Genomic DNA, 25,757 nt, shown 5'->3' with positions numbered 1-25,757 from the left:
ACTTGCCTTTAAAAAACACTTTTTCCATCTGCTGCTTATGCTTGTTTAAGGAAATAAGGAAAACTAAGAGTGACCCTAACTTGTAATGAACCCCTCTGGCAGGAGGGAGCCTGCTCTAATCTCCTTATCAGGCTTGGGTGGTAGTTCTGCCTCATATAGACAGCGGGCCGCTGTTTCTCAGGCTTTCGTTCCTCTCAGCTGGAGAAGGATACAGTGCATTTTCACATTCTCAGAGTCTGCACTTGTTTTTATATAAGAAGCAATTTGCTTGGGTCACGTCAGGTCGAATGGGATGCCTGCCCAGCTCTTGGTTTTAAAGGAAAAACATACAGAAAGACACAAAAACACAGCAGTTTCCTTCATTAAATTCCACTCTACCTGCCATGGGCTTCTAGCCACAATGGAATTTCCCACCCTGGCCTAGCCTAGCCTAACTTTTATTTTTAGGGATTTTTTTCCCCCTTTAAATCTTATAAGCTTTCTTTCAAGTGAACTCTGAAGCAAGGATTATCAAATGATAGAGTAATTGCCTGGTTTTAGAAAAGCAGACTCAAGAAACCAATGCCAAGTGACCTTCCATAATATTGCTGTATAACCACCCTTCAGATAACAGATTTTCAAAAAAAAGGTTCAAATCAGCACAACAACACAGATATACAATTTAAAATCAAAACTTGTATCATGAAGAGAATAGGAAACAGAGCAATTTCAGTGTTCTTCCCTACCTAACACATTGGATAGAGAGAATTTTATAGAAAAAGTAAGGACATGGATAATATGGAGGAGAAGGGAGGTGGGAGAATGAAGGAAAGGGGGAGGGAGGGGGTCTTCTCTACCTAACTGCATTGGATAGACAGAAATTTAGAGGAAAAACAAGGAAATACATGATACATAGGAGAAGAGAAGTGGGGAAGTGAAGGAAAATGACGAGGAGGGAGGGGAGGGAGAAGGGGAGAGAGAGGAATGAACAACATAAGGTTCGGGCCTCTCTTTCCTGAAAGCCATTTACGCTGCTGCCATTGCCTACAGGCAGCTGATTGAATCAGGATTGTTCACGTGGATTATCTGAACTATGAAAAGCAACAGGGAGAACGTCCCAAGAAACCCAGCTTGGGTCTGTGTGAAATGCTTGGTCTGTCTGTGGCCTAAAGCTAAGCAGAATGATCAAATTGTCCTCAGGGTCCTAGAAACTAGCTCAATACCTCTCCTATTCTTTGTCTCTGATTTACTTCAACACTCTGGGTCTCTGGCAGCAGGAAAGCTCATGAAAATGGCCTTGCCTAGTAACTGATTCACAGATTGGAGGGGGAAAAAAGGAGTAAACAAGAAAAGAAGGAAGGGAAGGAAGGCAGGCAGGAACCTGGGAAAAAGGGAGGAGAATGTACCTTCCTGTGACCTTTGCTTAGCTTCAATATAAACACTAAAAGATGTGATTCAGAGGATGTCCCTTCAGCCACACATTTAGCAACACTTTGTCAAATGAAACTCCCTTTAACAACTAACTCCCTTTAACACACAAGTTTGCTCCTTCACTCACTATTTTTAAAAGGATTTTGCCTGATTTCCATTCAATGAAGTTTCCTTTTCAGGTTTGTCATTTGGTCCAGGCATTCTTATCTACCTTGAGTTTCTGTCTTTTGTCACTAAGCACGTGACTGCTGGTTACGAGGCCAGGTAATGCAGCCTTTACTATCACAGCACATAGGTAAACCAAACATTAATTCCCTCTGCCTGACTTCCAAAACCATTTTCTGTTTGGTTCCATTTCACAAATTTGTGAGTAAACAAAGCTTGCTTATAATGTGAATTTGGAACAGAAAGAGCAGCAATGTATTAAACTCTACAGAGGCCAATGTTGCTGTCACATTATAGACAAGTTTTGTTTATGGAGGCTGCCTAAATTGCACTCTACTAACCACAGGCCTCTAGCCATTCAGAAAGGATTCCGTGGGTATTGCATGGGTATGTGCTCTTATTCCATCTTAAGTATCAGACATTTGCTTTTTTAAAAAATGCCATTTTCCTTCAGGAAAACAAAGTGGTTTATCCTGACACTTAACAGTAATTTAGTGATTTCAGAGTTCCTTCTAACTTTATAGTAAATATTCATGGGACTCGTGAACTTGTATTTAGACAATCTGAGTACTGCAACAGTTCCCTGAGGGTACATACTGAAAAAACCTGAGACTTTGAACAACTATAGTTTGTGGATGTGCTGGTAAAGTGACTCTTTTGAAAACTATAGTTAGATGGAAAACAATAAAACTATTCCTATGTTTTAGATAGAACATGCAGATTAATGCTGGTAACAAAGGATCTAAGAATCTGTGAATACAGGATCTAAGAAGGAAAATGGAATAAACAACTCTATCAATCCACTGTATAATCATTATAATAAATGGAGCCCAAGGATAGCCTCAGCACACACAGAAATATGTAACAATTCTTAAAACAGTGCTAGAAGGAGATCATTTGGGAATACTTTTCATAGATCTATTATTCATGCTACCTGACACATACTCACACTCACATATACACACATAGTACTAGCCTAAGCCCAGATCTACTATTAAGTTACACCGAATTGTTATCTGTCAGCCATTGCACAGTTGCTTCAGATAGCTAATGAAGAAGAAAAATGAGAAAACTTGGGTGGTCATAGTTTTTTTTAGTAATATCTTATAAAAAGAAAAGAAGCTCAGAGCAAGGAAAAGGTAAACAGACCGTGGTGAGCAGAGAATAAATCAATATCCACTGCAGTTAGTAACGGGACAGACGTAGTCAAACACCCTGATAAATGAGTGGCTCATTGCAGGTTCTCACACCATGTCTCACATGGAGTAGCAACTCAACACATTTTGTTGAATAAATGAGAGGATCACCCAGTGCAAGGAGGGGACCATGAATTACCCCTGGGTGTAGGCTGAATCAAGCTTTTCTGGCCAGGGAAGAGCTGAGCTGGTGTGGGCACAGTTTTTGTCCAGTTCATAGGAAGGAGGGTAAACGCAAACGACTGAAATGCTAGGAGCCATGAAAGCTATAGCTGGAATCTTAACCAGATAGATCTGAAAGCCATGGAGTTTGTGTGCAAAAAGGCATTTAAAATTCTGGCTGTCATTAGAGAAAATAATATAATAAAATGTATAGTATTTTATATACAAAGCCTTTTGCACTTATGCTAAAAACAACAACAGGAAACTCAAGTGTACTTTGTTATTGAAACATAACAGCCCATTGTCTCTTACATAAAACAATCACTAAAGAATTCTAAATCTAAGAGGTTAGTAGAGAACAAGGTATTTTGTGTTATCATAACAATTCATTATATGTAAGAAAGTAAACATGATTGTTAATAAATCTTACTTAGCAGACACTATATTGATCTTTCTTAGTAATATTGTGTCCCGGGAGTTTCAAAACAAGAATAATTTCTCCAACATTCTGCGCCTATGGACCAGTGAACCTGTGACTTTGGGTCTTTACGTTCATTTATCCATCTAGCACACTTCATTGATCGCCTCCTTCAGCTCAGTCTGGATCCCAGATGCACTGTTACTCTTAAATAAAGCCTTTGCTTCTCCTATTCTCCATTTTTCACTGGGGTTTCCTACTACACAACACAACCACATCTTAAGCCTATCTCCTCTCCTACCCAAATGTCTTGATTCTTTTTCCCCACCACTCTATATTCTCAGCCAAGAGGGGCCAAGGGGTTGTAGGGCCTTAGCCATAATCGCAGTACTCTCTAAACCGGCAAGCTAGCAGTGCCAAATACATTGCTTTGAAGAAGTGTAATGTGCTTCATACAATTAAGACATGCTTTAATTTCTCTGTGTACATAGTGATATTACAGGCCATGGTATTTCTATAGCAGTACAAAAGACAAAGTACCTATTAAACTTTCTTCCTATAAGTTGCCTATTCCCCCTGAATATTGCAAGTCACCAGGTAACTGAATATTAACAACTTCCTTTTGTATGTAGACAGAAAGAACTACAACTGTGGTTTGCTTACAAATATTTGAGTGAATGATGACAAGCTTTACAACCTCTTTCTTAGTTGGCAAGTAGATCATTTTTGAAGAGCTCAGTTCAGAATCTGGGCACAGTGAATCCGTAATTCTGTGATTTCATAACACTAGGGATTGGTAAATTGCTGAAAAGGTCGTAAGTGAGAGAAGGACTATCCGTTTCTTGTAGAAAAGAGTAGGCCCAGTGAAAGGGGTGGGAGAGTACCGTATGCACAGCAAACTGCTTATCTGTTGTCTCAACACTTACACCAAGTTCTTAGAAATAAACAGACAGGTGGGAAGAGTGTGTTTTTTTCCCTTGAGCCATTTTATGAGTGGAAATCCCACAGAAAAAGGATTTGCTGAGAAAGATACCACCAAAACCATTTCCTGTGAATGCAAACATTAAAAATAAGTATCTTCTGGGCAGATTAAAAAAAAAAAACAGAAAGAATGACTGTTCCTTAGACACTTTAGTTTACATATGAACTATATAAAAGTAAAGTTATTTAGTTTGTTATAGCTGTACTAGAATTTCCCTCCTAAGCTACAGTCATGCCTCTTGAAATGTGCACAAAATATAAAGTTTCTAGGTTCTTGTTACACATCAAACAACCAAGAATAAAATTTTTATAAGAATGAGTTAATACACATAACTTTATTATTCCATTAGATTTGAAGATAAACAGTAGATTGAATAAAAATTCAATGTGAACCAAAAATGTGGCCTAATTGCAGGTTACAAAAATGAAGCACAGTTGGCGGGGAAATGGGTTTTATTATACTATACTTACCAGACTGTCTATGTCCTCTGTTTCAATTCTGCCTCAGAGTCAGAAAATTGGGAAGTTAGCTTAACCTTCACCTAAGAGGTTAAAGAACTAAAGGAAACATTCTTTTATTACTGTTAAAACTTATAAGGAACAAAGTGACACAAATGCTTTGGTAGATCTTATCTGGGGACAAAATGCTTGTTAGTTAACACTTACGTATAGCAGATAGCTTTCAAATGGTATTTGAATCACAACATTACAGACCTAGAAATTTTTTGGTGGACAGAGTGTTAAAATGCTATGAACCTTTTTATGAAAGAAAATAATGAATTTTAATTTTTTATGTCAGAACACAGTCCAAGAATGGAGTTGTATGAGGAGAATTCTGAGGACTTGTGAGGAAACTCCAAGGAAACAAGACAAGAGTCTTGTGATCTCAGTTTCTTCAAAAACACAGAATTGTTCTTGGAATGTGCTTTCCTGCCCCTCCCAGTGTAGCAGATCAGAGTGAGTTTGCTTTAGATTATTCATTACAACTGGCTGTTGCTATTTGTTTATATGCTTCTATGGAAAACATGTTCTTGTCCTTATGAGTGTATACAACTTGAACTCAGGAGAACTTTACTCAGGTGACCTCTCTTAACCCTCAGGATATAAACTGATGTTCTGAAAAAAGTTGGCTATTGCATGAGACTTTAGTCCACCTCATTTTTAAGCTCTATTCTCCCAGGTTCCACTGCCAGTTAGAGTGGTAAACAATTTATTAGCTATATTTTTTTTTTTCTGGAAAAATTATTAGTGAATGACAGTATTATCTGACAGTTGATGAATAGTGGGAATTCATCTATTATAGTTCAATGATGCCATGAGCAATTAAAAAAAAAGACTAAAAACCAAACAAACAAAATACTTAGAAACTCTGAACAGACTTGGGATATTACATGAAAAAACGTAAGGGCAAGATACTGCTTTTAAATGCATGCAACAGTCACAAGATTATGGGGTTAGAGGATGGAGGGGGAGGGAGTGGGAGGACTTTCTTTCAGACGATTCCCCCCTCTTCAATTGAAGGAGTCAGTTACTTTGTTGATGTATTCTTTTGAATGAGTACCTGATTCACAATGCTTAAAATCCAGCCTATGTTTCACTTCAAGTTCTAATATATCTTAAAGGACTTAAGAGATCAAGGTTTGGGGAGAAATGGCTGGTTTAGAATCCCCCTGCACCTCTTACAGGTTGAGTAATTCTGAGCAAGTACTGAGCCAATTACTCCCCGGTTTCCTGTCTGTGGGAATGGTGGCAGCACATGACTCCTGTGATGACTGTGGGGACAAAGGAGTTTCATAGTCACTCTTCAGTTTTCTTTTGGAGTTTAAGTACCTTAATTCAAAAGTTAAGCAGACTTCGCTTCCTTTGTTTGGCAAGCAATCTCCAGTGTTCACTTGTAGACACAGAGCCTGCAATCAGTGTAGAGAAGCTCCATTTGTGTAATTGCCATCTTCCTGCCTCCAAGCCAGGATGGATTTCCCTGGTGTTTCCCTGTTTCCCAGGTCTCTCTTTAGGGGGGTGCTACTAGGGTAAAATGTCAACCATTCAACTAGTTGAGACAGGTCAATGCTGGAAGGGGAATTTAGTTGTGAGGTCAACAGCAGTATGCCAGCTTGGTCTACTTTTCAGAAAGATCAGTATAATAAGGCCAATGAATACATAAGAAGTATAAAATATACATCTATGACAAATCCTAGACTCATTGCTCTAATGAAAGTCCTTAAGTGAAACTCTTGAAGCACACCTACATAACTGACACTTAAAAACATAACTTATCACAGTTATAGAGAAGGACTCATCTTTATCTCAGGTGAGGACTACTGACTTTCTTCAGTTCATACAAAAATGTATTATAAATGAACAAATAAAAAAGTGAGAAACTCCAACAAACAGTACATCCATCCCTGTAGCACATGCTAATAACTCAGGGGCTCTCAGCTGACAGATACTTTTGCCATTTTTCTCTTCAATAGACGACAACTGGAAATATCTGGAGATAATTTTGATGACTGTAGCTGATGGTGCTGCTGGAATCTAATGCACAGAGGTTAGGAATACTGCTGAACATCCCACAATGCTTCGGATTTCCATTTCCTTTCTACCAAAGAATCATCTGATCCAAAATATCAATCATAGTGCTGTAGAGAACTTCTGTATGAACCCAAAAGCCCAGAGTAATTGGCCTTAAACTATAAGCCACATGAACATTTAAATTCCACAGTCAATGGGATGGTCTGAAATGAATGCTGTGGCTAATAGGAAACATGACTTCAAATATATATGTGAACAAATATGGACATGGTGCTAAGGAAACTTGGTCAAAATTATTTTTTTCAAGTAGTTTTTGGTAACTAATTATGCCAAGTGACACAGACAGTTTTATATTACTGAACCACCCATGCTAATATCCCTTTTTGAATTCTTCAAGGGAGAATGTAAAATCTGAACTCATATACTATGCAACATTATCTGTTATGGAGATATTTTAAAGTACTTTATAAAAAGCAATGAGTACATTTTCTAAAAAGTTAGCCCATGTGAATTATGGAAAGTTACAATTCTGCTTTTTAGGACAGCTTTTCTTTTTCCAGGCACAGCATTTTCCCTAAGCATCACACACACTTCAAACCCCACTGCTCTCTGAGGGCAAATGCAGCTGAAGCTACATGTCTGTGGGCATTTCTGTAAGGAAGTCATCTTCATCTCGGATAGCAACTTGGATAGAACTCAAAACAGGTGTAAAACTCTTTTTTAAGTAAGCCACTTCTACTCAGTAAATACTGCACCCAACAGCATTCTACTGCTAAAGAGTGTCAATTACTTAGGCAAGGAAGAACAAATGTAAATAAAACTTGAAAATAAAAAATATAAAACTTGTAACAATCATTATGCTAAAATTAAAAATGTGACATTTTAATTTTCCTGAGGGTTTTCTTGTTAAAGGCACCATCTATTTTCCGGATGAAAAAGGCTGCTTGAACAGAGAGCATTTGCTCATGGCTACAGTGTGATCTTGCACAAATCTACTCATTCCTGCTTTTGAATTTCATTTTGGTTCAGGCGAAAAACTGTATTGATGATCATAAGATTGGCTATTTCTTTCTACTTAGAATTCTGAGAAATTACTTCCTAGGTGGGCACTATGGAGATCAACAAAGGAGAAAACAGTAATGAAACAACTGGCTTAGCCACATAGAAGATGAAAATTCAATAATTTTTTAGAAGTTATTTACCATTTTGCTTTCCATTCAAATTTCTACATTGTACACTCTCTATATACTTTAATGGAATGTTCTCATATGAGAGGATTGGGGAAGGGGAAATATACATGCAATTTATAATTTCTTGGGAAGAAACTGTTAGGAGGGACTGTACACATTTGGCCTTTGGCCAGACTACAGGTGTTAATCTTGATTACTTTGTGTTTACTTTGGTGGGAAGACCTGTGGACTGTGGGTGGCACCATTCCCTAGGCAGGGAATCCTGACTTGTATAAAAGTGAATAAAGCTAGCACAGCAGGAGCATGCATAAATTCATTCTCTGTATGCTTTTAACTGCATTTGTGTATAGCTGTTTTATGTTTCTGATGCCTTAGTTTCCCCACAGTGATGGACTGTAACCTAAAGCTTTAGGCTAAAGTCCTCCCTCCCTTAAGGTGCTTTTGACATGGTATTTGATCACAGCAATGGGAGAGGAAGCTAGGGCAGAAAGGTAGAGACAGTTTTAGATCTCACAACAGTTCAATTCAAAATGTTAAGTGCCTTCCACCAGGTAAAAGTTTAAAGGGGAAAAAAAATAACCAATAAGAAGGGAGCAGTAATGCCCTGGCACTTTGAAAGACCTTTTAAAAATCTAAATGTTTACAATTTTTTTCTAGAGTAAATGATTATGGATTACACTTAACATACCCAAAAGAATAGGAAAAAATAAAATAACTGAGTTTAAAAATGGGTGGTAGAGGCAAAATGTTGTGAGATAGCCATGTCTCATATCTTTTACAGCTTGGAGAAAAGAGACAATCAGTCAAACACAATCTAGGCTAGTTTCTTTATTAGTTTTATAATACAGTTATAATCCCATTACAAAGAACTTAAAGGAACTGTTGACATTTTTTGCTGACCTGTACTTTACTGTCTTAAGTATTGCTCAAAATACCAGGTTCCACAAAGAGATGTCTGCTCTAATGGTATTTATTGACCTGTATTATGTTGGAGTTAGCCTGAATAAACAAAGATAAACACTACATGGAATCAAATAAATTGCTGGTAAGTAGATTCCTGGTATTTTTACAATGTCTTATTATTTTTAACCTAAAGACTACACATAGAAAGTAGGACTTTATCCTTAACTAATCTTGTTATTATATGAAACAGTAATATTTACTAAAAGTATATTTGTAAAGCCCAAAATGGGGATATTCAGAGATGGATTGATTCTGAATTTAATGGATTAAACTCCAAGGCCCTTCACTTGCCTGGCTTATTTCAAGGCTCTGTACTTAATTTTGTAATATGAGTTTTTATGCTTTTTTCTTAAAGTGGTGCTCTACATAGTTACAGAGAAATCTTGATCCACCCTGGGCATAAAATGATATTGAAGAGAGCAAACATGAAAGGTCCAGGAACAGACCACACTTTCATGAGGAACATACTGTTTACTACCTATAAAAATGCATCTTCATTTGCTACTGTTACCCACTTCTACCAATAAATGTAGCTCTTTGGCTACATTGCCTGGGTTCTTAAACTCTAAGTAAAATTTGTCCTTTCAGTGGCTGAGGATAACCAGTGTTCCAAAAGAAAATGATCAGAAGGGTCCTAGGAGTGTTTTCATAGGTAAATACTACACTGTGCAAGCATGAGGAGGACCTACGTTCACATCTTAAGCACCCATTTTTTTTAAGAAGAGCCAAATGGGCCTGTAATCCTAGTGCTGGGGAGGTGGAGACAAGAGTGCCCCTGAGGCTGCCCCTGAGGAGTGCCCCTGAGGAGTGCCCCTGAGGCTGCCCCTGAGGAGTGCCCCTGAGGTGTGCCCCTGAGGCTGCTCCTGAGGTGTGCCTGAGGCTGCCCCTGAGGTGTGCCCCTGAGGTGTGCCTGAGGCTGCCCCTGAGGAGTGCTCCTGAGGTGTGCCCCTGAGGAATGCCCCTGAGGTGTGCCCCTGAGGAGTGCCCTTGAGGCTGCCCCTGAGGTGTGCCTGAGGCTGCCCCTGAGGTGTGCCCCTGAGGAGTGCCCCTAAGGTGTGCCCCTGAGGTGTGACAGCAGCCTTAGCTGAATCTGTTAAGCTCCAGCTCCAGTGAGAGAGCTGCCTGAAAACATAAGGTGGAAAGCAATTGAGGATGACGCCAGATAGCAACTCCTGCTCTCCATATGCATGCACACACACTGGCCTACAGGTGCATACAAACATGAACACATCCATACACATGAACAAAGATGGAACTGTAGGTGCAGAAGCCAGATTCTGGGAATAGAAAGTATGTTAGTGAGACTCAAGAATGTTCACTATGACAGCAATACTTATTATCCATAGCTAAGTGATACATGTTTTTAAGAAAAAGAATACAGATTCTCTTGATCCAATTTACCCTAGTACTCACTGAAAAGAAGTATGGCAAGTTTACACAGACCGTGGGAATTCTTACCACAAGCAACTACATGCTGTCCGTGTTTCTGGTTTCTGAAAACCCTAACTAAATCCCACAGGCACCTCTGGACCTCATCCTGGAATGCTCACACTTCTAAGCAAGGAGCTCAGAACTTTGGAGCCACTATGTCTGTGTGGACTTTTTCCTAAAAGGTCTTGCCCCAGTTTTTGAAGAAAACAGAATAAAAATTAATTCAATAAATAAAAAATGAAATTGTCCTAAATATTAAATTGAAAAATAATAGTTGAAATGGTTATATCCATTTTATGTCAGATACTCCTCCCTTCTCTCTTGTGGAGTAAGCCTGTTTAAAAAAAAAAAAGTAAAATCTATCCCACCTCATAAACAGTCCACTCCCATAAATGAGATTTATTAAAATTTGTCTCCTGGTGACACCTATTAAGCAGAACATACACTTCATGGACAGGGTGAACAATGCAACATTCCAAATATTTCAGGTACTTACTGGGGTATAGTTAGTTGACTGAGTAGCTGGTTTGAAGGATCAAGATAGCCTTGAAACAAGGAGCCACAATGCCAAACAACAGGTCACTTTTGCAATACGGTGATAATGCTCCGAGCCTAGGCATCCACATGAATTTGAGGTTCTGCAGAAGCCAGTATATGCCAGTCCCTAAGAATACAACTCCTCCTGTGCTATTTCCTCCTTTATTTTATTTTGATTTATGTTATTATGGTACTAGGACCTTGTCCTAGCTAGAGTTTCTATTGCTGAGATGAAACCCCAAGTTGGGGAGAAAAGAGTTACTTGGTTCACAATTCCACATTACTGTTCATTATTGAAGGAAGTCAGGACAAGAACTCAAACAGGGCAGGATCCTGGAGGCAGGAGCTGATGCAGAGGTGCTGCTTATTAGCCTGCTTCCCATGACGTGCTCAGCCCACTTTCTTATAGAACCCAGGTCCAACAGCCCAGGGATGGCATCACCCACCATGGGCTGGGCCCTCCCCCATTGATCACTAAGTGAGAAAATGCCTTACCGCTCGATCTCATGGAGGCATTTCCTCAACTGAGTCTTCTTCCTCTGATGACTCTAGCTTGTGTCAAGTTAACACACAAAACCAGCCAGTAAAGATATTACACATGCTAGGCAGGAGCTATGCCTATATCTCTAGCCCTCTCCATTCCTTCACATTTAAGTTCTGTTATATCTGTTTCTCAACTTACCCTTTTCTGGAAGCACTGTAGTACTAATATGATAAAAAGTACAGATCGAGGAATTTGCCAACTTGGCCTCCAGTCTTGGCTCTGCCCAATACTGTGACATGTTGCTCACTTGAGCCATCACTGTCTGGTGCATACACTGGGTAGTGACAGTTCTTCCTGAGTCACTTCACATGTCTCTAAGCACCTCTGGCCACCCAATCTCCTGCAGTTAAAACCCAGAGTTCCTTTTGGCCCAATTAAATGGGTTAGAAAGTCTTGGAATCTGAATTTTGGACTCCCATGTGGTTTTTGTACAGTCCAATATTTTAAGACCTCATCCTAGCTTGTCCTCTGAAGAATTAAATGGAAGTACCCAGGTGGCTGACACTGATCAAGACTCCTACATGTTTGGCTGTTCCCATTAGTTTGTTCTCCAGAAAGCCCAGAACACTAAAGTCAGGACACAGGACCGTTTTCCTAAGGATCTCCCTTGCACCCTTTCCCTGCAATGCCACGAGCATTCCACTTGATTTCTGTGAAGGAAGGGCAGGTTCACTGGGGATTAGGGTAGAGCTGTGACACAAGGGGACTTTTGTAGGATTTCATCAATGTGAGTGTACCTACCCCACAGGGTGATATAAGGATTAATTTCTATTTGGTAATTTACTGTGTGTAAAATGCCTTGAAACCCTTGGAGAAAAGTGCTATATAAATGTAAAATAATAATTATAATAATAATAACCTCGACTATTTAACTGATCAGTGAATTAGCCAGAAGATTTAGTCTGCCAAGGGACAAGGCTGAAACCATTATAAGCAGAAACACTCTACATCTTCATATCTCATAACTGCTATCACAAAAAGGGGAAACAAAGGGTGAAAATTAAGATAAATCCACAGGCTCAACTGATTTAAATGACAGAGGATCACTAGTAATGTTTCATGAAAAGCAGGAAATGCAAAAATGACAGCTGCATTGTAATTTCAACTGAGCGCAAGTCCTGGGGTTTTCTATACTTCGTTCTTTATTTGTATGGAAGATATCTCATCAGTACAACATCTCAAATTTAGCATATTTAAAATCCTTAACTATGCTTTGGCTTGGTTAGACTATGTTCCTAATTTATTCCTATTGCAGGTAATACTTTTTCTATGTGAAGAATGCTGATAAGGTTGCATGAAGTTCTAGGTAACATGTAAACTAGGTGTCTGCTGTGAACTTGACTCTCCAGGGATATATCCTAACACATGTCTTAGGGAAGAATAAGCTATCTTTGAATTTAGGCAAGTTAAATATCCAGGAGATACCTTTGTTCTCAAAACATGTTTTGGTGTAGAAACTCATGGGAACTTCACTCTGCTCAGCTTTGACATTATCTGTTTTATATATTAGTTTCATGGAGCTCTTCCTACCAAAACCTGAGGGGGCTGAACCACGAAGTTTTCTACATTAAACATGAATCTGTATTAAGGCATAGGAAAGAAAAGATAAAGATGATAGAAACCTTCATAGGAATGCTTGGAATGCCAAGAGCCTAGGCTTAGCTACTGTGCTGGGTCAGGTATCATTCAGAACACAAACAATTAGCCAGAAAGGGTCTTTTGTAAAGAACAGGATTCGAGGCCTTCGATAAGTTTTAACTCTGTTTTATAGACTGTACAGAAAACAGTTTTGGTGTATAAAGAGATGCTGTATACTTCTATAGAGCAAAGTGTGAAGACCAAACTTTTGAAACAAACAGGGAAACCCTCCCCGACACAAAATTACCAATTTACCAAACAACCAACCAGCTAACAAGCCAACCACATCTACCACTAACAAAACCAAAACAAGAGCATGCTGCACCTTGCTCTAGATGAATCATTAACTTTTAGCTTCAAAAGCTCACATTTTTCAATATCTAGCACCAAGAGTGGGTGTAATCAAGGTGAATGGACTATAAAATAAAATAAATCAGCATAAATCAAATACTTCATGAAGTCTTAAACTAAGTTTTCATCTATCTATAAGGTAGAGTGACCAATGAAATAATGAATGTGAGAATTTAAAAGAACTGAGAAGACCATTAGAATTGACTTTGTATGAGGTAGTAAAAACTTGAAATGTCTTTGATTTACAGAATGTTGGCATGGTATACATACTACCTAACATTGCAGAATATTCTAAATGTGATCTGTGTTTCAATAATCCATTCAGAAACAAAACATCAAAAATACAATGGTTCTGGTATAGCTCTCTGACTTCAAAAGGTCCTATGAAATGGACATGAGCAAGGGACCATGTGTTAAATTGCTTCTGTGGGGGTCACTAGCAGATAGTCATGGCCACCTAAGTGTGGCCCATGAGCTGTATTACAAGCACTTTAGAATCTCATATTTCCTAGACAGATCCTCCTTCCTTCTGTAACAGCAATGGCATTGCCAACGTCTGGGCCTTCTAGCCATGGTGCTAGTCTTTGTCCTTGTGTCACCAAACAAGCTGTTCTCATCAAAGTGGAAATCTGTCTGAATTGTGTGAAAGGGACAGCTCCGGATACTGTTCTTTTTAGTTCCCTGCCAATGAATACTGTCCTCTTCTTGTGTATAAGGGGGGTTTCTAGATATTTAGCTACTAAGCATATCACTGTGCCTTTAACAAAACAGACTACACATGTCAGTACAAGCTATGCTTTAGTACTGCCAGTAGTGTTTTAAAGGATTTCTGCACATTAAAATATATTTATTTGTCCAGAAAGGTAAAAATAACAATTTTCTTTTAAAAACTTGACATTGTTATCTTCTAAAAAAACGTAACTGAGAAATATCAATGGGCATGCACAAGGAGAAGAAAAATCACAGGAGGAACAACATACTTTCTTACTGAATTTCTTTTACCTAAATATTCAATGGAATCCTCTGACATGTGTTTGCCTTTCTCATCATGTTCCATTGAAGTATGGCTCTTGAGATAAAGACGAAAAACAATGCTTTAAATGTTCTCCTATTCCAGACTTATAAAATTCCAGTTTGTTTGTTTGTTTGTTTACATTTTAAATGCAATTCAAGAAGGAAAAATTCCAAAGTATTCCCATCACTCATAACATATAAAAGCAGCAACAATAGCAGAAGTGGTGTCAACAGCAGTCAATACTTACTTAACGTTTAGACGTCCTAAGCACATGGTTATCACATGTACTAACTCATTTAACCTTTACAGCAACTCTACCAGTTTATAGTATCGTTTTTCCATTTATGATGAAAAAATAAAAGCACAGAAGAATTAGAAATTTTCTCAAGATAACACAGTTAATATGTAGAGTCGAGATTTAAACCCAGGGAGCTAAGACTCTGCTACATGATGATTATGGTTACTGTGTTATATACAGGGAATATGCTAGATAATTTCACAAAGGATGGCTGATACCACTCATAGTACTTAACCCTGTATAATATACTCTTTTATTTTATATACATACATAACTATGATAAGCTTTTCCCTTTAACTTAAAATACAGGACATTTCTAGTACATCCAAATTGCTAATATCACTAATTTTACTCATTGGGACAATTATTATGTAAAATAAGGATTATTTGAACATAAAAATTGAGATATCACACAGGTTGATCTAATAACCTAGACAGTTATCATGTGACCAACAGGTGGGTAGTGTATACAGTGTAAAAAGGAATGATTCATGCCCTAGGCAGGATGCAGTAAGACTACATGAGATTTCATAATGCTACTCAGAAAAGCATGGAACTGAAAATTTATGAACATTTATTTCTGACGGTGTTTGAATCCTGGTAACTGAGACCACAGAAAGGACAAGGTTGAAAAATTGTGTGTAGGGTATTTTATTTTGGTGCTTGACGCCAGACTTTTTTATTGCCCTGAAGCTGATTCACTTGTATTGTTCCTCTTCTAGTCTGAACACTTACTCAATTGTACATAGTCCCTCCCCTTTCTTAAGTAAAACTACAGCTCTGGAGTAAGAGGGAAAGGTTAAACCCAGGTATTAATAGTACTTAACTCAACCGTGCCTTAGTTTCTTCCTGTATATAAGAATAGTAACACACTTTTCAATTAGCCATTATGTTAAACAGAATGGTGATTGTTAAAGCTCACTGGGAGGTCAATGATTAATAAGTGGGAACTTCATTATTATTGATTTTAATCTATTTATACATATGTTCTCTCCCCTTAGATAGATTATGTTTCTTTTCAGAGAAAATAATCAATATGAACGAATCCTCATTGCCTTGTATACAGTTTCCTGAATGTTAAATATATATATAACATACATTAATTCATTTAATTTGTATAAAAATTCTATGTATAATATTTACATTTATTTTTACTATACATGATGCAAAATGGACACAGATCTTACTTAATGTGTGCCAGGAATACTACAAACTGCATTATGGCATTATCTTATGAAATTTTCCCCTGTAAGTTTCTGATTAGTAGATTTTAATAATCACTACTTTATACAGAAGGAAATTTAGCTCATAGAATTCACCTAACTAATAAGTGTTCAAAATGTGAATTCTTAATCACAACCCCGTACTACCTGTAAAATGATAAAATTTAAGGTAGGTATTTAATAACTACTTGACCTTTATGTCAAAACAGTTGCACTATAGATTGTTCCTGCTACAAGAAAATTCACACTTACAACACACTAATGTGGCCTGTGCACTATCATTCATCATTAGTTAGCTATGAAAAAGAGACCACTGTACTCCAGGCACATGGCAAGCCTTGGAAGAGAAATAAAGCAATACATGGAAATGTTCTCATCAAAAGCAATTAGGGATTTAATGTCACTTTTCCTACTATCATTTTTATGCAATTTCTTATAAAATCTAACTTCTCTCCCTGCCCACTCTTTCTTATTCTTTTCTGCCCAAGTTTCATAGTATTAAATTTATACAGATTTTGCCCATAAGAAGCTTATATGACAAGGCAAGGAACCATTTTAATTATATTTACTCTTCATTTTGAGTATGTTTCTTTTTCATATCTGACAAAGACTTTTGAAGTGAGAAAGAAAGGCAAAGCAACCTGATTTTTTCAAAAAAAATCTTTCATGTACAATCTTTTGTCTGTAATCTCATAATAGCTTAGAAATTTTTAAAAGGAGGTTTTAGCTGTTTTTGTTCTTTTCAAATTGGCAAAATTTGATTTTTTTCTTCACTTTTGGATTGGCTTTACAAATTAACAAACAAGAAAACAAGAACATATTCAACTTAAAAAAAAAAGCCTTCACTGGAGCCTTGGCATCACCAACTAATGCCAGCGTCACTCTGCAAACTGCTTCTGTTCTTTTCTAAAGAGTTGAAAGATGCACAGGTAGAATTCACACCGAGCCAAATGCACCACATTAAGGAAAGAAACAGGGCAGGGGAAGACCACCATCACTGCTGTCAGTAACTCTCCAGGAAGCCATCAGATTGCAGTATCTCCTCCACCTCCATATTGGTGGCACGAGTCGGGTGTTTTTGTCTATGGTTTTAAACAGTGTCTGTTTAAGTGTTTGAGATGAGTACTGTGGGAGCCTGAAGCATACTGGGATGCTCTGCAGAATCCTGACTTCTTACCTATGGCTGTAAGTTGTAATGAGTTGATAATTTCAGAAAGGATGGACTTTCAATAGAAAGAAAACCCAAAAAATCTTGTCATTAAAGATATATTTATTATATGCCCATTATTGTAATAAAAAATGAGACTATGATGAAGTAAACGTGGCCTGAGAAATAGTGTGGGAATATAGTTGGCGAGAGAACAGAGGTGATGAGGCTGTTGAGAACCAGGGGCTGGGAAATGCACAGGTGCTTGACATGAGATACTTCCGACTTGGCAGGTAGGTGCTCTAATCTTTGTGCTGATTGATTTTTAAAGGCTTTCTAATAAAATAAAAGGAAATTTAGGCTGGGCACAGTGGCATATGCCTTTAACATCAGCACTTAGAAGGCAGAGACAGGTGTGTATTTGTGAATTCAAGGCCATCCTGGCCTAAGGGATATGTAGTAAAGACCATATGTTCAAACTCAAGTTCAGATACTATTTTACATACTTACAAAGGCACTGTTTTAAAGATAAGAAATGATATAGTTGGAAAGTTATTTATTAATTTTAGTTTTGCAATTCTGGGGATCAGACCCAGAGACTTTTTTTTCTTAATTTCACAGAGGTTAACTTCAGTACTTCATTTATTTCAGACAGAATACCTCTTCCACTGGTTAAGATGTCCCCCCTAAAAGGATATGGTTTGGGGTGAAATTGTGTAAATCTCTAAGCTACCCAGAGCTTGACACCATTGGACCCTTAGATGAGTAAAGTAGCTAGGAAGTCTGGCCTGGGCCATGTCATTGTCCTTTGATTTTACAAAGGCATCTTTAAAACACTCCACTCACTTGCCCAGCAGAACTCTAGCCGATGGCACCCAAAATTTGCTCCTGAAATCCAGTTTCATCTCCCATGAAATCCCATTATGCTCAGGGGTTCACTACTGAAGTTCTCCCTTCTCAAGCTCAGGCCCCCAGTGTGCTTCTCTTCTCAGGACTTGCCTTCACCCTGGGTAGGTTACCTTGTGTTTTTTTCCTGAGGTAAAGAATCCCATTCATTTGCAAAATTTATTTGAAAGGCCACTTCCTCCTCCAAGTTTCTCCTTTCATTCACGTAAGAACTGGTCCTTTTCTCTGATTTCCCACAGCACCCTGACTGTTACCAACATCCCTTTCTTTCTGCCTTATATGAACTTAATATTTTCTCCTTCAAGAATCTACATGGTTAAGAGCTTGAGGTTACTGGTCTTGAACTTTCATCTGAATTTGACAAACAAAAATCAGCAAAGAGCTGGGCGGTGGTGGCGCACGCCTTTAATCCTAGCAGAGGCAGGCGGATCTTAGTGAGTTCGAGGCCAGCCTGGACCACAGAGCAAGATCCAGGAAAGGCGCAAAGCTACACAGAGAAACCCTGTCTCAAAAAACAAAAAAAACAAAAAACAAAAAAAACAAAAAAAAATCAGCAAAGAAACATGGTGCATTGATGTATTTGACTAGGTAATGATGTTCCAATGCTACAATGCCAGAGTCAATGCTTGGTAACTGTTAGATAGATAACAGGGAGTTATTCATTTGATCAGTCTTGCCTTACTTCTAAATTCATTTAATAATTTTGTATGCTCACCGAAGGAACTACAGGTTGCTTTATAAAATGTTTTCTGTTCACTTGAATAAAATCTTGCAAATCAAATCAATAGAATAAAAAAAAATAGAGAGAAGCCTATTTTGTGATCAAGACTGTTATTGGATCAAACAAACAATGGGTACATTTTTGCATCTACCTGAGTACAAGCAGGATAGTCAGGAAAAAGTGATAAACTGGAAAGCTGCGGACTGTCCCAGCTCCCTCCCAGCATCACTGCCAACACAATCTTTAGGTATTTATTTGACTGCCTTACTCTGTGAGTGGTGCTTATAAAAATACAGGAATAATCTGCCCATTGATACTAGTTTTTAAAACAAACAAAGCAATTTAATACCAATGTAAGGGATAAATGGCTAACATTTACTGAGCCCTTTATCATCTAGGCAAGATAACAGATTCTAAATATACTTTCTCATTTAAATCCTCATCAAAACACTAAGGTAGCTAGCTAGCTAGCATTTGCTTATTCTAAAGAAAGCCATAACTAAGCATAGGAATATAAACTATTTCCTGGAGGCCATGTTATTTGAAGCTGTGGAAGAAGGATTCAGAAATCTAAAGCCCTTACTCCTTTGCATTTATATCACTCTGCTTCTTCTTGGAATCTACTTCTACACCAAAGAAGTTGAGACAATGCGGACTAATTCTTTAATAGAAGAGCTAAAAAAATATGATATTAGACACCAAAAAAAGTATTTACTACTACCCATTGTAAGCATTTTGCTTATATTCACTGATTGAATCTTCAAAGCAATTTTTTTTTTGTAGGTGAATGCTGTCATTATGATCTTTACTACTTTTTGGTAAAGAGACTCAGCCAAAGACAAAGAGTCACAGAATCACAAAGCTAGTCAACAGCTATGCAGGTGACTTTCATAGACTAATGTCCTCAGAGCTGGATGTCTTCAGTACCCCATTAGGATGAAAGGATATTAAAGACAAATGGGGTTCCAAACACACTTCCGAAGGCCCAAGTTGGCATTCCCTAATGTTACTTTCTATCCTTTTCTTTGAAGGCTTTAGATTTTACATTTTGTAAGAGTAACAGTGAATGTGGGGACAGTAAAAACCAGAGGAACAGAGTTTGCTGTGAGACTGTGTCTCTGAGAAATGTCAGAAGCTACACCTATGAAGTCTAACCAACATGGTGCTTCAATAGGAGCTGAACTAGGATGACATGATTAGACATGCTAACATCATGGCGAAAGCTTAAGAGGCCTCAGCCCTAGGCAAAGAACTATCAGCAACTAAGGAATGCTGAGAGTGGAGAAACAGTTTCCCCAGTAAAGAAAATTGAAGTTATCCAATGCCAAAGGGTCAGCCTTGAAAACATAGACATCAAAGTTAACAATGTACAGAATGAGAAGGTTGTATTTGTGCATTTATGAATATAAATATGCATGTATATATATATATATAATATGTGTAACAATAATTAAAGAAAAGGAGGCTATGAATTTGAAAGAGGGCAAGAGTTACACATGGGAGGATTTGTGGAGAATAAAAAGGAAGGGGGAAATGATGTAATTATATTAATCTCAAAAAATTAAAAAGTTATTTTTAAAAAAGACAGTGAATGTGCAATGCAGTAAACCTATGGTAAAATGATGTTGACTATTTTCCCACTATAGATATAAACAACAGAGGTAGGGGTTTCGCAAAACAGGTTCAACAATATAAAGATAGGCACAGATTCTTAACAAAAACAAAATGCTGTATACACACAGGAAGAAAAGTACAATGGTATCCAAAATTTTGAAAGTAGATTACTTATGTATGATTTTGAGTGACTTTAATTATCCTCTTATAGTTTAATCTATATATTTGACAGTACCAATGAAGGATTTTCATATGAAAATGTAAAAAAGAATGGCTATGGCAGTTCACATTCCTATTTTAGAGACGATAATACTGAGGGCAAGATCAGTAGAAATTATATGGAATTTCCCCCTTATTTAGTGATGGAACTTGAACAGAAACCCATGCTTTCATTTCTAACTAGTGTGTTTTCTCTGCCCTGTAATACTCTTCAGTTGTTACCATTATTGAGAAACTCAACAGGAAGAAAGCTATGGAAGTGGCTAGAGATGCAGAGACTGAAAATGTGCTGCCGGCCTCCACTGAGGAGTCCATTGCTGTTTCAGGCTTCTAGCTTTTTCTTTCAGGCTACATGTTTCTAAGACCAAGCCAATAATGCAAGTGGTAGGATGCACCTCTAATTCTTTACTTTATGTAACAGAACATTATCCATACACCACATGACTTTACTGTGACTCCTAGCAGAGGATGTGATCATGTGTGGGACTGGTGCATGTCTCTATCTGTTGGCATTGAGTTTTGGTAAAGTAATTTGACTTGATTGACAGAGACATGAAATGAACAGAAAGTTCAGAGATTTTTATAGGGGAACAAATGCTAAAATTGTCAATGGCTTATCTTTCCACAGTAAAGGTTAATAAACTGTTTTAAAAGTGAGAATTGTTTTTCATGAAAGCCTAGAGCTAGCATACGATATAATGTCCTCTGTACTAACCTGGAGCCAAAATAAGCAACTTGAAGAAGTCGGAGCCCCCTTTCTGGAGCATTTCTAATCCTACTTCTTTGAGGCAGCCTGGAAGGATGTATGTAGTATCAGATAATCATGTTGGTCATCACGCCCTCAAGCAATCCTCTTTCTACCTTATTGCCATTTGTATGCCAAGCCTCCTTAGTGCCTCATAAAAGTAGACTCTTCCTTGGTGATAAGTATAGATAGTCAATCTTAGATTTCTTTAGAAGGCACGAAGACTTTGCCATGTCTCATTCTAGCCTGGCTTCATGGAATTTCAGCAACAATCAGAGAAACCCACTGAACTGACTTGATACTTCAAATATACTGACTTTGTAATTACTACCAAATGACTAGATTCACAACCATTCTCCTATCCTGATATGTGAGAAAAATATTTAGGTTCTCACTCATTTCCCTGAGTTTACCCAGAGTCCATTACAATTTCTAAGTTATAAACTAAAATATATGCTCCTTCATTTACCAACTAGGGACCAAGTATTCTGAACTGTTTGGGAAGATTAGAAAGTGTAGACTTGTTGGAGGAAGTATGCCTCTGGGGGTAGGCTTTGAGGTTTCAAAGAGTCATGCCTTCCCAGTGGAGCTCTTCTCTCTCTCTCTCTCTCTCTCTCTCTCTCTCTCTCTCTCTCTCTCTCTCTCTCTCTCTCTCTCTTGGCTGTGGGTCAAGATGTAAGCTTTCCTTTGTTCCTTTGCTCTGCCATGATGAACTCTAATCCTCTGAAACCAAAGCCAAATTAAATGATTCTTTTATAAATTTCTTTGGTTATAGTATTTTTTATCATAGCAATAAAAAAAAGAACCAAGATACCTAGGAAGAGTGTATAGAGTATACTTTAGCTAGTAGAAGCCTGGGCTTAAAGAGTATTGCTTCAGGGACTGTTCAATCAGAAGTGAACAAAAGGCTGAAGCATGAATAGCAGATAAAGATGACATACTAGCTTATAAAACTCAGGGACCAGACATTTGGTGTGAGGATAGTGACACAAATATTACTGGAGCCACCAATCACTCTGATTGGATTTAAGGCCTACTCAATGAGATTGAACCTATACCTACACTATCAATAACGCCAAGAACCTGTGGCCCTAAGAGTAAACATACCACTATTGTTCATCTAAATATACATAACAATAAAATGAGTCTTAATCATTTACTGATATACCCATGGATTAGTGCACCACTCACTCGTCATCAGAGAAGCTTCTTCTTGCAGTAGATGGGGATTAACACAGAGAATACAAGACTTCAGAGTGCTCAGCCCTAAATGGGAAGTCTGTATCAAAGCCCTCCCCTCAAGGCTCATGGATCTAAGTAGCAAAGAGGCAGGGAAGTTTGTAAGAGTCAGAGTTGATGGATAACGTCAAGAAAACAGTGTTTTTCAGACACAACTGGGCAAAAGCACAAATGAACTCACAAACTGTGAGTGCATGCACAAGATCTGCACAAGGTCAAAGCAGACAAAATTCCATCATGGAGGAGTGGAGGTGGGCAGGAAGTCCGACCCCTAGCTGAGGTTGGTGTTTGCCCGCTGCTGGGAGAGAAAAAGCCTATCTTCTTCAATGGAGTGACAGCTGGTATATCAACCACATTCTAGGGCAGGTCCCACATCCCAGAATAACTGGCCAACATAAGCTAGACTCATTAGACAGAGGTGGGGGAGGGGGAGAGGAGGAGGGGGAGGGAGAGACTATGAATTATTGGGTTGGGAGAGACTATGAAGTATTGGGTGGGGAGAAAGGTAGGGAAGGATCTGGGGGGAGTCAGGAGAGGGAGATAAATACCAAAATACATGTATGAAATACTCAAAGGAAAAAATGTGGTTGCATAACACACATTCTGATCTGGCACCCTTACAGAATGGCTTGGGAAGATGAGACAGTCATCTTTACTCAATTATAGTCCACACAGGGCATGTCTAACCTCTTCCAGATGACAAATCTTAAATCTGTTGTGGATTATTAGCTTAAGATGTGTTACATTCACTTATGCTGTGGAATATTTGTTTAATGATGCAAAGATGTGCCGCATTCTTTTATGTTGTATTTGTTTAACTCTGTGAAGCTGTGTTACTTTGCCTGTCTAAAACACCTGATTGGTCTAATAAAGCACTGAACAGCCAGTAGCTAGGCAGGAGAAAGGGACAGGTGGGGCTCAGGCAGAGTGAATAAATAGGAGGAGAAACCTACGCTTGAAATAAGAGCGAGGGACAAGAAAAGGAGAAGGAGAGGAGGAGGCTAGGGGCCAGCCACCCAGCCACACCGCCAGACACAGAGTAAGAAGGAAAAAAGAGATATAGAATAAAGAAAGGTAAAAAACCCAGAGGCAAAATATAGTTAAAGAGAAACTGGGATAATTTAAGTTAGAAAAGCTGGCTAGAAACAAGTCAAGCTAAGGCCAGGCATTCATAAGTAAGAATAAGTCTCCATGTATTTATTTGGGAGCTGGGTAGTGCTCCCCCAAAGAGTAAAAATACAAACAAAACCCCAACTACATAAATCCTAAACTGTTCAGCTAAGAAACAGAGTTCTCATTATTTTTCTGGGAGTCATTCATTCATTATTATCCTATAGAAGTTTGATACGTATTGATCCTCCTGTGTTTAGGAGAAAATGTTTGAACAACTTTTGGAAATTAAAAATAATGGTGGTATTTTATATCATCTTGCCAAGATGTACTGAAATTTTTTTCTGACATTTTTAATTCATGGCAATATGCTTTTTAGTTCATATTTTTAGAAGGTTTTATTAAAGTGGAAGAGAATTGAAAGTTTAAGGGTTATATCTAAATGTATTAAGCTCGAAGGTTTTAGACATAAATGAGTGCTTTACAGAAGGTTATTAAGGTCTGTAAGTGTCTAGAACTGTCTCATCATTGCTGACTATCTCTGCTTCAGACAACTGTGCCCAAGCAGCTTGCTATAAGGAGAGAATTAAGTTTATTTCACAACTGACCAGGCAGCCGAGGACTTTTCTGGAACACACTGCTTTGGAGGCTCATGTTAGGGTTGATAATAAATACTTTTGTGGTTTTAGAAGAACTGATAAACCAATCACTCCTGTGTTATAATGTATAAAGGAAAGGCTTGTATCCTTAATCTCCAAAACTACAGCAGAGCGGTGCTGGGCAGGTTACAGTCTTTACATGAACAGAAGTGGCTTTTTCTTGATAATGAGTAGGCAAATCTTTTTTAAAAAGTTTCAAATAGAACCTACCCAGGAGCCAGTTAGACTTCACCAGCGTTTTCCACCCTGAGACATTAAACTCAGTTGCAAAGAAACAGAACGTTACTTTTTACAAAGCTCTTTCCATCTTATATCCTGACTCTTTTTCTCTTATGCACTTTCTTCCTTTTCTTTTCTTTCTCCTATTCGCTTACCTACTTCACTCTTCTACCCATTTGCTCTCATTTCCCAGTGCTTCCTACCCCTATTAGTCCCAAATCTGTTCACCCTGAAACAGGCTTCACTAATGGAAAAGAAAAGGCCCTAGACAAAGCCCCCCATCTGAGACAAGGCCCTCCAGAGGGCGGTGAATGGTGACGGGTCCAGCCTGTGGGGCTGAGAATGCTCACCACTCTGGAGGCCCTTACTCTGCAAGCCATTAGGCTTCAGCGGGCTTGATAGCTGTATCAAGCCTTGTGATTTCAAAGCTTTCATGGCTGACAAGGACTTGCTAATTTCAAACTTTCTAACCAATTACAATCACAAAGAACTCAGGACAATAATCAGTGAGCAAAATGAAACTGCTGGAGTGAAGCAGCCTTTGCAGGTTTCAGTCTGGAGACTCTGCAGCAAATGTGCAGGCAGCTGGGCCTCCGCTTCAGCAAGTAAATAAAAATACACACAAAATACAAACACACACAATGGAGCCCACTTGCTGTTGTTCCCAGTAGTGGGGTATGGAGAAACCTTGTCCTGCATTCAGCCCATTAATTTCTGATGGTGTTAATTAAAAACTTTTGATGCTGGTTTGAATGGAAAATACCTCAAACAGTGTTTCCTTTATTGAAGCACTAAGTTCCAAGTCCTGGATTATTAGGTTAAGCTCTGTCAGCAGTGAGACCAACATAAATGCTTTTCATACCATCTGCTTTGACCAAGAAGAATAGTAATAGCAATAATAAATAAGTTTAAACAAAGAGGAAGAAGAGAAACGGTTCAGGTTGAAAACGCCTATGTTTCAACCCATTTTTAAACAACTAAAGTGAAATACAGGTCCCTGGACGTAGAACAAATGGTTAAGAAAAAACAAGAAAGAAAAGACTTTTTTTCTTTTTTTTCAAATTCTTACAGAACATTCAAATCACCCAATGTTCCAGGACCTGAATTTTTTATATTTTAAAATGGGG

The 25,757-nt window shown here is 38.2% G+C and overlaps 1 protein-coding gene across 12 annotated transcripts in view; it reads right to left on the bottom strand.

Annotated features, from left to right (window-relative positions):
* Positions 1-25,757, bottom strand: part of Zbtb20 (zinc finger and BTB domain containing 20) — a 786,974-nt gene that overhangs the window by 325,539 nt on the left and 435,678 nt on the right. The window lies entirely within an intron of this gene.

This window comes from Peromyscus californicus, unplaced genomic scaffold (assembly GCF_007827085.1).
Source record: "Peromyscus californicus insignis strain IS unplaced genomic scaffold, ASM782708v3 Scaffold_16__1_contigs__length_79575227, whole genome shotgun sequence".
In the NCBI taxonomy this organism is placed as follows: Eukaryota; Metazoa; Chordata; class Mammalia; order Rodentia; family Cricetidae; genus Peromyscus; species Peromyscus californicus.
This window is presented reverse-complemented; position numbering and strand designations above follow the sequence as displayed.